This window comes from Balaenoptera acutorostrata, chromosome 3, assembly GCF_949987535.1.
Source record: "Balaenoptera acutorostrata chromosome 3, mBalAcu1.1, whole genome shotgun sequence".
Lineage (NCBI taxonomy): Eukaryota > Metazoa > Chordata > Mammalia > Artiodactyla > Balaenopteridae > Balaenoptera > Balaenoptera acutorostrata.
This window is the reverse complement of record NC_080066.1, coordinates 17028150-17040605: the sequence shown is the minus strand read 5'-3', so window position 1 is coordinate 17040605 and position 12456 is coordinate 17028150. Positions and strand designations below refer to the sequence as shown.

Genomic DNA, 12456 nt, shown 5'->3' with positions numbered 1-12456 from the left:
TGCAGTGTGCAGGCTTCTCATTGTGGTGGCTTCTCTTGTTGCGGAGCACAGGCTCTAGGCACGCAGGCTTCAGTAGTTGCAGCATGGGGGCTCAGTAGTTGCGGCACATGGGCTTAGTTGCTCCGTGGCATGTAGGATCTTCCTGGACCAGGGCTGGAACCCGTGTCCCCTGCATTGGCAGGTGGATTCTTAACCACTGTACCACCAAGGAAGTCCCCACACTGTTTATTTAAAACTGATCTGATATGGGTTGAGCCATGTGCTAGCCAACGGTCAAGACCAAAACATTTTTGTCTTGGTTATACTCCTATTCTCACAATGCAGGTATTCACCTTTGCTCTAACCCCATGGAGTCTTGCCCAAGTGATATGATTATTGCAATTGGAAAATCATTTATAAATGAATGTGTACTAAAATATTTGCCTGTAAAATGTTACACTGGTTAGAGGCTTTCCCACTCTCAAAAGATTGAAAAGGCTTCAAGTTATCTTGGGATGATTTGTGGCTTACTGGACAGGATAATATTTGACAGGCTGAGTCCCAAAAGTGTTCAAACTACAAGAGAAAGACAGCATTCCACTCCTGAGTCAACACTGACTCACTCCCACTCCCGATTCTGTATTCCATAATCATGTGATTAAAAACAAGTGGAGTCATATTCCTGACATGTTTCTTTAATTTCTTGTTTCCTCAAAGCTCATGACTTCTGTACATAAATTGCTGCTCACACTTCAGTTTAGCCAAATGTTCTGATGTGGTCCCAGGGGAGCAAAAGGACCCATTTATTCATTTATCAAATATTAGCTGAGCCCCTATTGTGTGACCTGTAACAGTGTTTGACACTGGGATTAAAAAGATGATTACACTGCCTTTGAACTAATTTAGCTTAGTGTTGTGCAAATGTGAACCTCATAATGTTCTTGCGGCAAATCACATAGGGATGAAAGTACTGGGAAATGTAGTGCAAATCAAGCATGGATAAATTACGCTTTACCTTTAGAACTGTAATCTATGCTGAGACCAGGCCAGTTCTGATCAATTTTGAAGTGGTACAACCAGTATCTTTAAATTCAAGAATGTTGAGGTCTGATGGCAGCTGCACCACTGGGTTATTAATATAGAAACATTATTTGTTTATTTTTTTAAAGTATAGTTGATCTACAATGTTGTGTTTCAGGTGTACAGAAAAATGATTCGGTTATATATATAATATTTATGATATATATTATATACATATTTTCAGATTCTTTTCCATTATACGTTCTTATAAGTTATTGAATATAGTTCCCTGTGCTATACAGTAGGTCCTTGTTGTTTATGTTTTATATATAGTAGTGTGTATATATTCATCCCAAACTCCTAATTTATCCTACCCCCATTCCCCTTTGGTAACCATGGGATTGTTTTCTATGTCTGTGAGTCTGTTTCTGTTTTGTAAGTAACTTCATCTGTATCCTTTTTTAGATTCCACAAATAAGGAAACATCATTTAGTCTCTTAGGTTTGGTCATCCATTAAGTGGGAAAAATCATTCTCATTTCTTTAGAGGTTTCCAGAGATTATTTAACCAACAGATTCGATTTTGCTGGCGAGCAACGGGCAAAATTTCCATAGATGGGATTGTTTTGTTTTCTCTTATTTAAGATTGGCAGCCAAATGGGCATCGCGGCTTCTCATCTCCCCCAAATGAAACACCAGTTTCACAAATCTAATAATTCGAGTTCTGTGCCCAAGAGGGTGCTACAGCTCACCACGTGGCAACACACATTTTCTGCTAACAGAATGGCAGCCTGCCAGCAGCATATTCTGAGTTACCGGGTTTCAGTATGATGCCGGTTGGCACAAGTTTCAATCCTCTTATCAAAATGCGCCCAGCCATGCTCATAGTGAAATGTTTCACTTCTCTTCAATGTGCCTTCTCCAGCCCCCTGTCCACCTACTCAGAAAAGTGAGGATGAACAGAAACCGTATCGAGGATGAAACTTTTCCCTCTCATCCCTGTTCCCCATAAATGGACCTCCCGATTAACCTAACAAAAGCTGCTCCCCAACTCACCAGTTTTTCTCTAAAACTTTCCTCATCTCCATCTTTCCTGGCACCCACCTCCTCCCCGAGTCTTCCCCTTTCTCAAAGACATAAGTCAAGCAAATCCTCACGCCAGAAAAATAATACCGGCTTTAGCCACTTCCCTTCCAAAAGGGAAACGTTTTTGGTCCCACGAAGCCTTGCAAGGTGAGTGACTAAGTGTCTCGATTTGTCGGGGACTGAGGCGGCTCCCCGGAGGCAGGGCTTCCAGGGTTCAAAACCGGGCAGTCCTGGGCCAGCCGGACGGACCGCGGACCGGACACACGTGCGGCTTTGGGGAAGCAGCACCTAAGACAGGCCGAGAAGGAGGCTCCGGAATTCCCTCACGGGAGGATATTAAGGTGCGCAGGGCCGCGCAAACCCTCCCTCTCCCGGCAGCAGAGGAAACTGAGGCACCGCGAATGCCGCGGCGGAGTCTGTCGCCCGACCCGGCCGCTCCTTTGTCCCGGGGGGCCCCCGCCCCTCCCCCGGGGCCGCACCGCCCCTCCCCCAACGGGCGCGGCTGACGCGGCCCGGGAGGAATGCGCTTCCGGAGGGAGAGGGCGGCAGCGGCGGCCTGAGGAGCGGGATCGCCGCGCCTGGGAGGCGGTGCCGCGGGGGTCGTTTCCTGCCGGGAGGCGGCCCCACGCCGCTGAGTCTCCGCCTCCCGCCCGAGAGGAGGAGGCGGAGCCGCCGCCGCCGCGCCCGATCCCGAGCCCGGGAGGCCAAGCCAGCCCTGGGGACAGGCCGAGCGGCAGCCGCGGAGCACAGGCCGAGCCGACCGCGGGGGCCGGACGCCGCGGGAGAAGGTGGGCCCGGGCGGGCGGCGTGCTCGGTGCGCGGCCGGGCCAGGGCCGCGGGGCAGGCGTGGGGGCCGCGGCCTCGGGGCGGATTCCAGTCGTCGGGCGGGGGAGGAAGTCGGGCCGCGCCCGCTCCCGGACCTTCCCGGCCGGGGGGCGTCGGAGGGCGCTGGCCTGCCCGGGCGCTGCCCCGCCGAGCCGCGGTCGCGGAGGCCCGGGGCCGGGACCCCCCGCTCGGACGCCGGCCGTGGGCACGACCCCGCGGGCTAGGCGCGGACGGGCCTCCGCAGGCCGGCGTCCGGGGAGCGGCCTCGACCCCGGCTGCCCCGAGCCGCCGGCTGCCGGGCCTCCGCGCGGGGACCACTCACCCTCGGCTCCAGTCTTGAGCTTGGGGCGTCGCTGAGCCGCCGGGAAACGGGGCGCGGGGTCGGCGCGTCCTGTGGGCCCTTTCCCCTAATGCTGGGTGTAGACGCCGCGGCGGTGTCCAGGGCTAATGCCCGCCCTGTGCCTGATTCGTGCCGTTCCTTATGCTTCGGAACAAGTTGTATTTTTAAGAATGCCAGTATTTAATGCCTGAGCAATTTTTGTTTCATCAGATTTGTGCTTTTGAGTCAAAACCTAGCGCTAGTAAATTACGCTTTTTAAGGTTCCAATTCCCCATCTGTAAAATGGGAAAAATACCTACACTAATAATAAAACTAGTAATTGTTATAATAACGACAGTAAGGGCCAAGCTTAGCTCTACGCACTTTTTTATTTTCTCATTTAATCCCGGAACCGGTCCAACGAGGTAGGTGCCGTTTTTATCCCTATTTCACAAGTGAAGAAACTGAGGCACAGGGAGCGTAGGTGGTCATGCAGCTGTATGACGACAACCCATGGGGTCTAGCAACCGATGTTTGAACCACAAGTAACTTTGCAAAAGTACGGTGTAGTGAAAAGCAAATGTAAAATGGAAGACACCTAGAGTAGTTGCTCAATAAATATTAACTCTTTTTCTTTCCTTCTTGGTGTATTAAAAAGATTTTTTTAGAAAGTCTCAGCATGTGATTGGTAATGTTATTAGTAAGGTTTCTTTGGATCTGCGTTCCACAGAAATAGGTGGGTAGAATTACTGGATTATTTTTTATTGTTATTTTGATTGTACAAAAATAACAAATGCTAATTGAATTTTGATTAGGCATATTTCTTAAACTACATTCAGCCTTTACAGTAGGTTGTGTAATAGACCACTTTAGAAATGATTAAGGGATTTTAGTTGCAAGTTACCTATTCTAGATTTGTGGACATCTAGGCCCACGGGGTCACGGCTTACTTAAAGAGTCCCACTAAAATGTTCTATTTGAAAATAATGTTAGTTCATTGATTAATAATAAATGAGGGACTGAAGATGATTAACTGATAAATAGAAAACACATGAAACAAATCAATATTTTGGTTACAGGCGTTTGAGGAGAAAGCCATTTTACTCACCCTAAAATTCATTCCCTAGTTAAGAAGACGGGATGTGGTTAATACTTTACTCCTGTGAATAGAAAGCAAAGAAACTCCAAATTAAGTCATGTATGTTGACTTCACAGACCTAAAATTTTAAGTTTTTGTAATGTCGATTCTTTTTAAAAGAATGTTAAGTTCTCTATTAAGATTATTTTCTCAATATTCTGTGTGTGCAAAGTATAGAATCAGCAATATTGAAAAATCACTGGATTTAGGTGGCTTTCTCCTCAACTTTCTGGTCAGTATAATTAAGAGCTGCCCCAAATTAGCATCACTGAATGACCATGTAGTTCTATATTGGGGTCAATAAATCCCTAAATCCTGGAGAAACTGGGGCCATCTGGTTACTTTATAAAATAGGGAAAATTAACAGTTTCAGGTGGTGCTGGTTTTCATGGAATGCTTGCCGCTTAATTGCTTGGCTTCTTGCCAAATAAATTGTGGCTTACAGTGTCGGGGTAATATAATATTCTATCTGAAGAAAATATATATTTTTTTAAATCATTTTGTAAGTGCACTGGTTTGTTCTTAACTACTCTGCTGGTAAAAGTTTCAGAACTTTGGAGTTCTGAGAATTGACATTTCTGAACGTGTAACAAGCTGAATTAGTATCTGAGAGGATTCATGTGGACTGATTTCCCCACTCTGCATGGAGAGTTAGGGTCTGTCAGGTTGTCCGTAGAATTCTAGAAGATCATATTGTGCAAATATGTAAATATCTTTTGTTGTGTTAGCAGGTCTATTCTGACTGGTTATATGTTGTGGGATTTTTGTCCTTTTATATTGCTATTGCAGAGGTGGGAGTCGGGGTCCGGAGGGTGGGCTTATAGGAGTATGAGTAGGGAAGAGTACATTAGTCTTCAGAACCCTGAAATGATAGCAGTATCTATAGCTGTAGAAAACTCAAAAAAATTGTATGTATCTAGGTTACAGGAGGTGCAGTCCATGAAACCCCCAGAACATTAGCAGCCTTCGAATATGTCAGTAGATGGGTGAAAAAAATGTGGTATCTCTTGTTCAGGAGCTGTACGCAAAAGGAGCTGAACTATACTTTGTAAATTTCTCATCTTTTTAAAGATGGCTAGTGATGAGACTTTTACAGAGTTAAGTTTTATTTATAAAATAATTTTTTTAAAAAACCTCTAAGCTTTGTTTTTGGTTTGTGGCTTTGGAAGATAAGGTTAAGGTTAGCTGTATTTAGCAGTATGCTAAAGCGTGTGTATATCATCTCATCATGAAATGTGTGTATGTGAGTGAAAAACTGCTTCAAATATACATAGTACGTACATGTGTAAACACACAATTATAGGACTAATCTCAGTAAACAGTCTCCAAAGTACAGTTTCCTGGACCCCAGGGATGTATAAAATAACTCACTGGAGTGTAGGAAGAAAATATCAGACTTAATTTTATATATATTTTTAATCTCATATTTTAAAGTTTAAATTTTTATTATGGTTTATAATATCTACTGTATTGCTGTAGAAGTACATGTATTTTAATTTATAAGTAAATACATATTTTGGAGTACATGTATGCTCAGGGTTTTTTTTTAATAATAAAGGTGAGTATTAAAAAGCTTGGGAGATCCTTGGTGTGGGGATGCCTTGGGTGGGGCTACAAGGACTACTTATTTCGGAGGGAGGACGGGTCAGACCTGGCGTCTGAGGTAAGAGAGGAGAAAGGAACTGAAGTGGCCCACGTCTCTGCTTAAGAGGTGCACTCAGCCGAGGCAGGCAGCGTGACCAGCAGGGGGTGGTGCTGGTTGCCTGGAGGGAGGGGAGTGCTGAACTCATCCTACTGAGACAGCTGGGGTGTAGTGCAACATGCCCATTGCGAGCTCAAAACCAGCAGTCGGGCTGGGAGACTGAGATTGGGGAATTCCTAATCTGTAAGTTCTAGTTGACGCTCTAGGCTGCAGATGAAAATACTGGAGAGCGTGTAGAGTGTAAAGGGGCCGCGGAGAGGCCCTGGGAACACTTTCACAGTCAAGGGCCGGGTGGAGGAAAAGGAATCTAGAAAAGCATTTTCCTTCCCCAATTTGTTTGAATTTCTGATTCCTTCCTATGATAGCTAAGTGAGTGACCTGGATATTTTCAGGGATTTCCTGTGATGGGCATGTTTGAGGTGAAGAGAGAAGCATCATTAGGTAAGCAGTTGGATGTAGCAAAGGCTTCTTGATTGGGGAACTTGGGTTTTGGGCAGGCTGGGCCTGAACTTCTCTGGGACAATTGTTGGAACACCTCACCTGGAAAGGGCTTTGGTTTCTGCATCTGCACCATAAAGTGGTCTTTTGGTTTCTCTCTCTCCGTCACCGAAGAGCTGAAGGCCAGCTGTCGCATGACCTGGCCCTGCGGAGTGCAGGTCTTCCCTCTCCCATGCGCAGCCATCCTCTCCTGCCCTCACCCCAGAGGATAGGTGCTGTGCCAAGTCGTGGCTTTGAGAAGGCCGCCAGTGCTGGCGAGCCAGGTGGGTTACTGTTAGCTCTCTGTCTGGATGGAGCTCTGTTGTCCGTGCCTTTTTTTTTTTTTTTTTTTTTTAAATAAATTTATTTGTTTATTTTTGGCTGCGCTGGGTCTTCGTTGCTGCGCGCAGGCTTTCCCTAGTTGCAGCGAGCTAGGGCTACTCTTCGTTACAGTGCGCGGGCTTCTCACCGTGGTGGCTTCTCTTGTTGCGGAGCGCGGGCTCAGTAGTTGTGGCTCGCGGGCTCTAGAGTGCAGGCTCAGTAGTTGTGGCGCACGGGCTTAGTTGCTGCATTGCATGTGGGATCTTCCCAGACCAGGGCTCGAACCCGTGTCCCCTGCATTGGCAGATGGATTCTTAACCACTGTGCCATCAGGGAAGTCCCGTCCATGACATTTTAATCCATCAGTGTACTGAGTGCCACTTCCCTGAGCAGTGCAGTGCTGAGTGGATGTAGATCAAGAAGTTGACGTGCACCTTGCTGTTGAGGATACTATCTAGTTGGGACAAGTTATGTTCAATCTAGGGAAACATAGCAAATACCAAAGAATGTTTTACACAAGGTACTGTACCAGGTAATATTCTCTAATAGATTTTGAGGAAAAGACAAAAGACAGTGTAGTTAGAAGGGAGAATACAGTCTAATTTAGAAAATAAATATTGTTTGACTGCTTTGATATATAATCATACATATATAAGTATATATGCATTTATAGTATAAATATATATATATAAAATGAAGGCTGTATAAAATGAAGGCCTGGATTCTTGCCCTCCAGCTCTAGTCTGGTGTGGTTCACAGACATGATTACAATTAGTTATAATAGAAATTTGAATTAAAACAACACTGTGTTACTGAGCGTCACTGAAGGTTTGTCATTTACTGTGCTAGACACTATCAAGAATATCTTTTGGGACAAAAAAAGGAGTAGTTAATTTGCTTATGGTGGTTGGTGAAGAGATTAAGAGCCAATGAAGGCCAAAAAAATTTCAGAAAGGTAGAAGAAAAATTAATATTTTATTTTGTTGTAGGGAATGTAGTTTCAGTGGAGTGATGAGGAAAGCATTTACATGAAAAATTAATTGTGTACCATTTGATGTATGGAGGTCACATTTCCATGTATAAATGTTTATTGAATGAATCTGTAAATAACTTAAGCTTTCATAGTCTTTGTGAAATTAGGAGCAATTACTTCTCCAATATTTTATAGTTCATTATTTATTTCAGATAGTAATTTTTCTGCTTCTTAGAAGGCGTGATGGTGGGTCATATCTGATTGTTGGAGGTAGAGATTGTAGTTTTAAAAGTTGCATTTAGTATTATGTTATTTTAGGAAAGCACAACAGGAACACAATAGGGAGTGGATTTGTGCTTACTAAAGAAGCATGGTTTAAAAAGATTTCAAACCATTAATTATGTAGTCACTCAGGTTCTTATGTTTAGAAGTCAGTGAATAAGTTGAAGCAGTAATCAAGCTGTAATCTGTAGGTCACTGTAAAGATATTTGTGTTACATTCATGGTAATATTTTATCCTTGCAGTAGTTCTAAGGTAGACATTATTCCCATCTTAGTGCTGAGGAAAGTGAGAAATTAATTGATTTCTACCTATATTTAGTTAGGCTTTAAAACATTCTCTCTCTCTCTCTCTCTCTCTCTATCTATATATATATGTATGTATTTAAAATATATTCAGCACTATGTTTGTTTCAATCCAGTACAGGGCAGAGAAGAGATGTGACAAAAGATATGGTTAAAATTTATTAAAGTTTGGATCAAGTAAGAATTTTGGAGTGATCTACCTAAAAAGTAGATAAAATTACACAAGGGAACATAACTTACAATTCTCCTTAATTGAAATTATGTGGAACAAATTTTGCTTTTAAGTGCTTTTTGATACCATTAATTAAGTTGGTAAACTTTTTTTTGCTAGCTCCATTCATAGTTACCTTTGTAAACTTGCCCCAAAGTAAAATTTCTCAACCAAAGCAGTTGCTAACTTACGCTTCTTTTCCCTTCACAGGGAAAGGCAAAATCTATAGACATAGCCAAGTGTAAAGAAGGAACAGCTCACTAGTCTGGTTTGAAGTGTATCAATTGCTGAGTAATATCTGTTGAGTGGAAGGAGGATCTCGGAAGAATTAAGTTCAGGCAACTTTTCATGCTCATTTTGGATCAGCCCTTAATATTATGCCTTAATAGCTTTGTTTAAAGTGTTTATTTTTTGCTTGTATTTTAAGTCCTTTTGCAGTCTTTGAGTTTATTTTGTGCCCCTTCACCAGTTTTTGGAATTTAATGCTTAATTCATTTTTTTTTTGTCCTCATGTAAAGGCTATAACCTTTTTGATAGGGGAGGTGGTGGTGGTGGTATACCAGTTATCTACTTATTGGATCACTATTAGCTGTATCATAATGTTTCTAATTGCCTTGACTTATTTTGAATTCCCTGTGGTCAAGCCTGCTCTTCCTGTCATGTTGATTCTGTTCCTCACGTGTCTGAGTTCTGTAGAGGATTTCAACTTAAATTTATACTTTTCCTCTAGTTTTGTGGTTTTACTGTTTCTGATTGCTATTAAATCTATTTGAGATTTTCTAAATTCCTTGAAGAGCATAATGAGTTCATTCTCCTTTTTTTTTCAGAGCAGATTCTTCATTTTCTTTCCACTTTTTCTGCTGTAGAAATTTTTCTTAGATGTTCAGTTCCGTGCCCTTATTTCTACCCACTTCCAGCTTCTTTATCTTTGAGGCTTTTTATTTGCCCACTAGAAGTATGTCCATTCTTTATCTTTCCGTTGCAGTGTGTGGTGGGTGGTGATGATTGATCTTCCATGTTCTCATTTTCCTGGAGAAGGTGGGTAGAGTAGTCACTAATGATGAATTTTGTTCTGTCCGTTACTCTGTAATTAAAATATTAGCCCTGTTCTCAGGTTTCAAATTTTTTTGTAAGCCTGTAGCTTTGGAGCAGTTGAACCTTTGTTGTTGGAACTCAACTCAGGCTGTTACTACCTTTGGGCAAGAAGGGGTCAGTGCTCAAAAAAAGCTTTTTTTTCTTCTGGGTGGGAGTAGTGAATTTTAGAAAGTTTTCTACTTCAGACTACTATTTATCGACCACAGTGGGTGGAAAAGGACTTCAAAGGGGGTGTTGTGTCTTTGCCTTGGAGTACTCAACCTCCTCTCTTTCCTGTTCCCTCTCTTTTCCCCCTTTCATCTTTTCTGCTAAGTTTTGTTAATCATTAATTCTAGCTTATTACTTGGGCCATAAGCACCTCCATGGTCACTACCACGCACCTCTTCCTGCCAGAGTGAGGGGAAAAATGTTTAGTTTTAATTGTTCTTCCTGCAAGGGGAAAAGGTGCTCTTGCCCTGGAGGAATTCATCCCCAAGCTCTCACTCTCAAATTTGATGGCACAGAGAAGAGCAGGCTCCCAGAGTTCCTTCCGTTTACATTCTCCCATCTGCTTGCTCTGTGTGGGGAGAAGCAGAATGAACTGCACGGTAATTCCCTGAGGCTTTCAGCTTGGCTCTGTGTTCCTTTTCTGGACTGTGTTGATTTGTAGATATTAATCTATTATTTGGACTATTTATTTTCTTCCTTTTAAAAGCAGATACAGAAAATAGTGATGGTGGTACAGACTTGAGATGAATCCAACCTTATTATATTTTTAGGAGAGGCTTATAATATATCTCAGTATAGGTATCTGAATCTTTTTCACCAGTAAGGTGAAAGGATTTAAAATGTTAGGATATAAAAAAGGAAGCATATTCTGTTCTCTGGAAGAGAGTATTTGACTGGTGAGAACCCTTAACCTTTCTTATTAGAAACCTACTTATATTGAAAGCTTGGGCTTTCGAATACTCCTGGGTTCCCAGCTTTGTCATCTGTGTGTCTGGTACATGGTAGCTATGCAATAGGTATTTATTGACTTGAATTTAAGTAGTTGTATTGAGTAAAAATGTGTTCTTGTGCAAAGATTTTGTAGGAATAAATCTTTTATGGATGACTTCCTTTTGTACTATGACCTTTTGGGCATAGTTGGCTTCTGGGCACCTAATTTTAAAACTTGAAGTAAATGTAACTCACCACATTTTTTTAAAAGTAATTTTTCTCTCAAGTGTAATTGTTTAATTTCTACAAATAAAGTACTTATAAAATTTCTGAAGATTTTATCTGCAAATGTAAAAAGAAATGCCAAATGAGTGATTTGTCACATTGTTAAAAACATTAATAGGTAATAAGTGTGTATTTAAAAGTTTGAACAGCTCATAAAACCACATTTAACCTTGGTGAATAAAGATGAGCTTACAGTGGAGATAAAAATAATTATGTACAGTTTTTGACAAGGGGAACAATTGCACATATTTGAGGTTGTTAACCACTAAAAGGAGATTGTTTCGGGGAGGTGTTTGACATTATTTACTGTTCAAGGGATGAATTATGACCCTTTAGATAAAATTAAGCATAGTAAGAAATGATATTAGGATGAAATGCTTTTGTAGGAATGAGACCATAACTTGTGGGTGGTATACTCATGAAATTTGACAATTAAAATACTTTTGTTGGCCTCCAGTCACTTTGAAGGACTAAGAAATAAACTCACAGGACATTTTAAGTCCTCTCCATTTCTGTGCTCTGAGTCATTTCTAACAGTAGAAGGATGTTCTTTTATCTTTAAAATAGTGACTGAGTAGGCCTTCAAAAAATTGTAGTTTAATGGAGCCCAAAGTCAGGTCATAGCTTCAGAATTCAGATGGTCTGGTTTCAGTTCTACCTGTGCAACTTTGGAGAAGTTATTTAACCTCTCTGTGGTTTGGTTTCCTCATATATAAAACAAAGGTAATATCATTCCCAACCTTGTAGAGCTACTTAGAGAAGATAGTTAGCTGTTATTATTTTTATTATTGTCATCATTATAGTCATTTGAAGGTGTCGGAATAAAAGTAAGATAACTTTCTGTTACAAATTACCTTAAATCATCAAAACCTCAGTTACTGTATTACTCTTGTTTGCGCCTGGTGCGCCTCATCCGGCCTCTTCTGAATGAGCAGATCTCCTGTTTAAGTAGTCCTCAGCGGGCAGCAGTCCCTCAGTGAACCAAACTGGTACAAGCTTCTGATCCAAGTTTCTCCTATATCTTTTCAGGGCAGTTTCCTTCTTTCTTTTAGCCTCTCCTAGATTTGCTTCCCCATGACAGAAGAAGCCTCAAGTCATTCTTCCCTATTTCTATTTGTATTAGGTATGTTATCCTCCACCCTGATCTTTTTTTAAGGTGATTCGTGATACTAACATTCAGAAATATCTGTGCTTTATCTAATGTAGTAATAAAAAGCACTGAGGTTTTGCTTCTTTTATTGTTTTACATGCAATTTGTTCTAAATATAATTGTTAGAAAGTAGAATAATCCTACTTAAATGTGGAACCTAAAATAATTATCTAATTATACTTAACATAATAATTAGTATCTAATTAATATAATAATTAGCATCTGATTAAATCTTATTATATACAATATAAGGTTTTGATGTCATATCAAAATAATATTTGAGTGGCTATAAAAATCAACCTTAATCTATTGTTCGCAGTTGTGTTCTTTCTAACCCTTACACTTTATCCTTTCTTCCATACCTTGTGTTTCA

The 12456-nt window shown here is 41.5% G+C and overlaps 1 protein-coding gene across 3 annotated transcripts in view; it reads left to right on the top strand.

The window, feature by feature from the left end:
* The first annotated feature begins 2402 nt into the window (after nt 1–2402).
* Nucleotides 2403–12456, top strand: part of ITGB1 (integrin subunit beta 1) — a 43054-nt gene continuing 33000 nt past the window's right edge. For 2 of the 3 annotated variants that reach the window (XM_057542024.1, XM_057542023.1), the window contains exon 1: nt 2717–2872. The gene's annotated coding sequence lies outside the window, so the exon portion shown is untranslated. Of the gene's footprint in view, nt 2426–2716; nt 2873–12456 lie in introns of those variants that run through there. The other variant, XM_007189850.2, reaches the window with a different exon arrangement.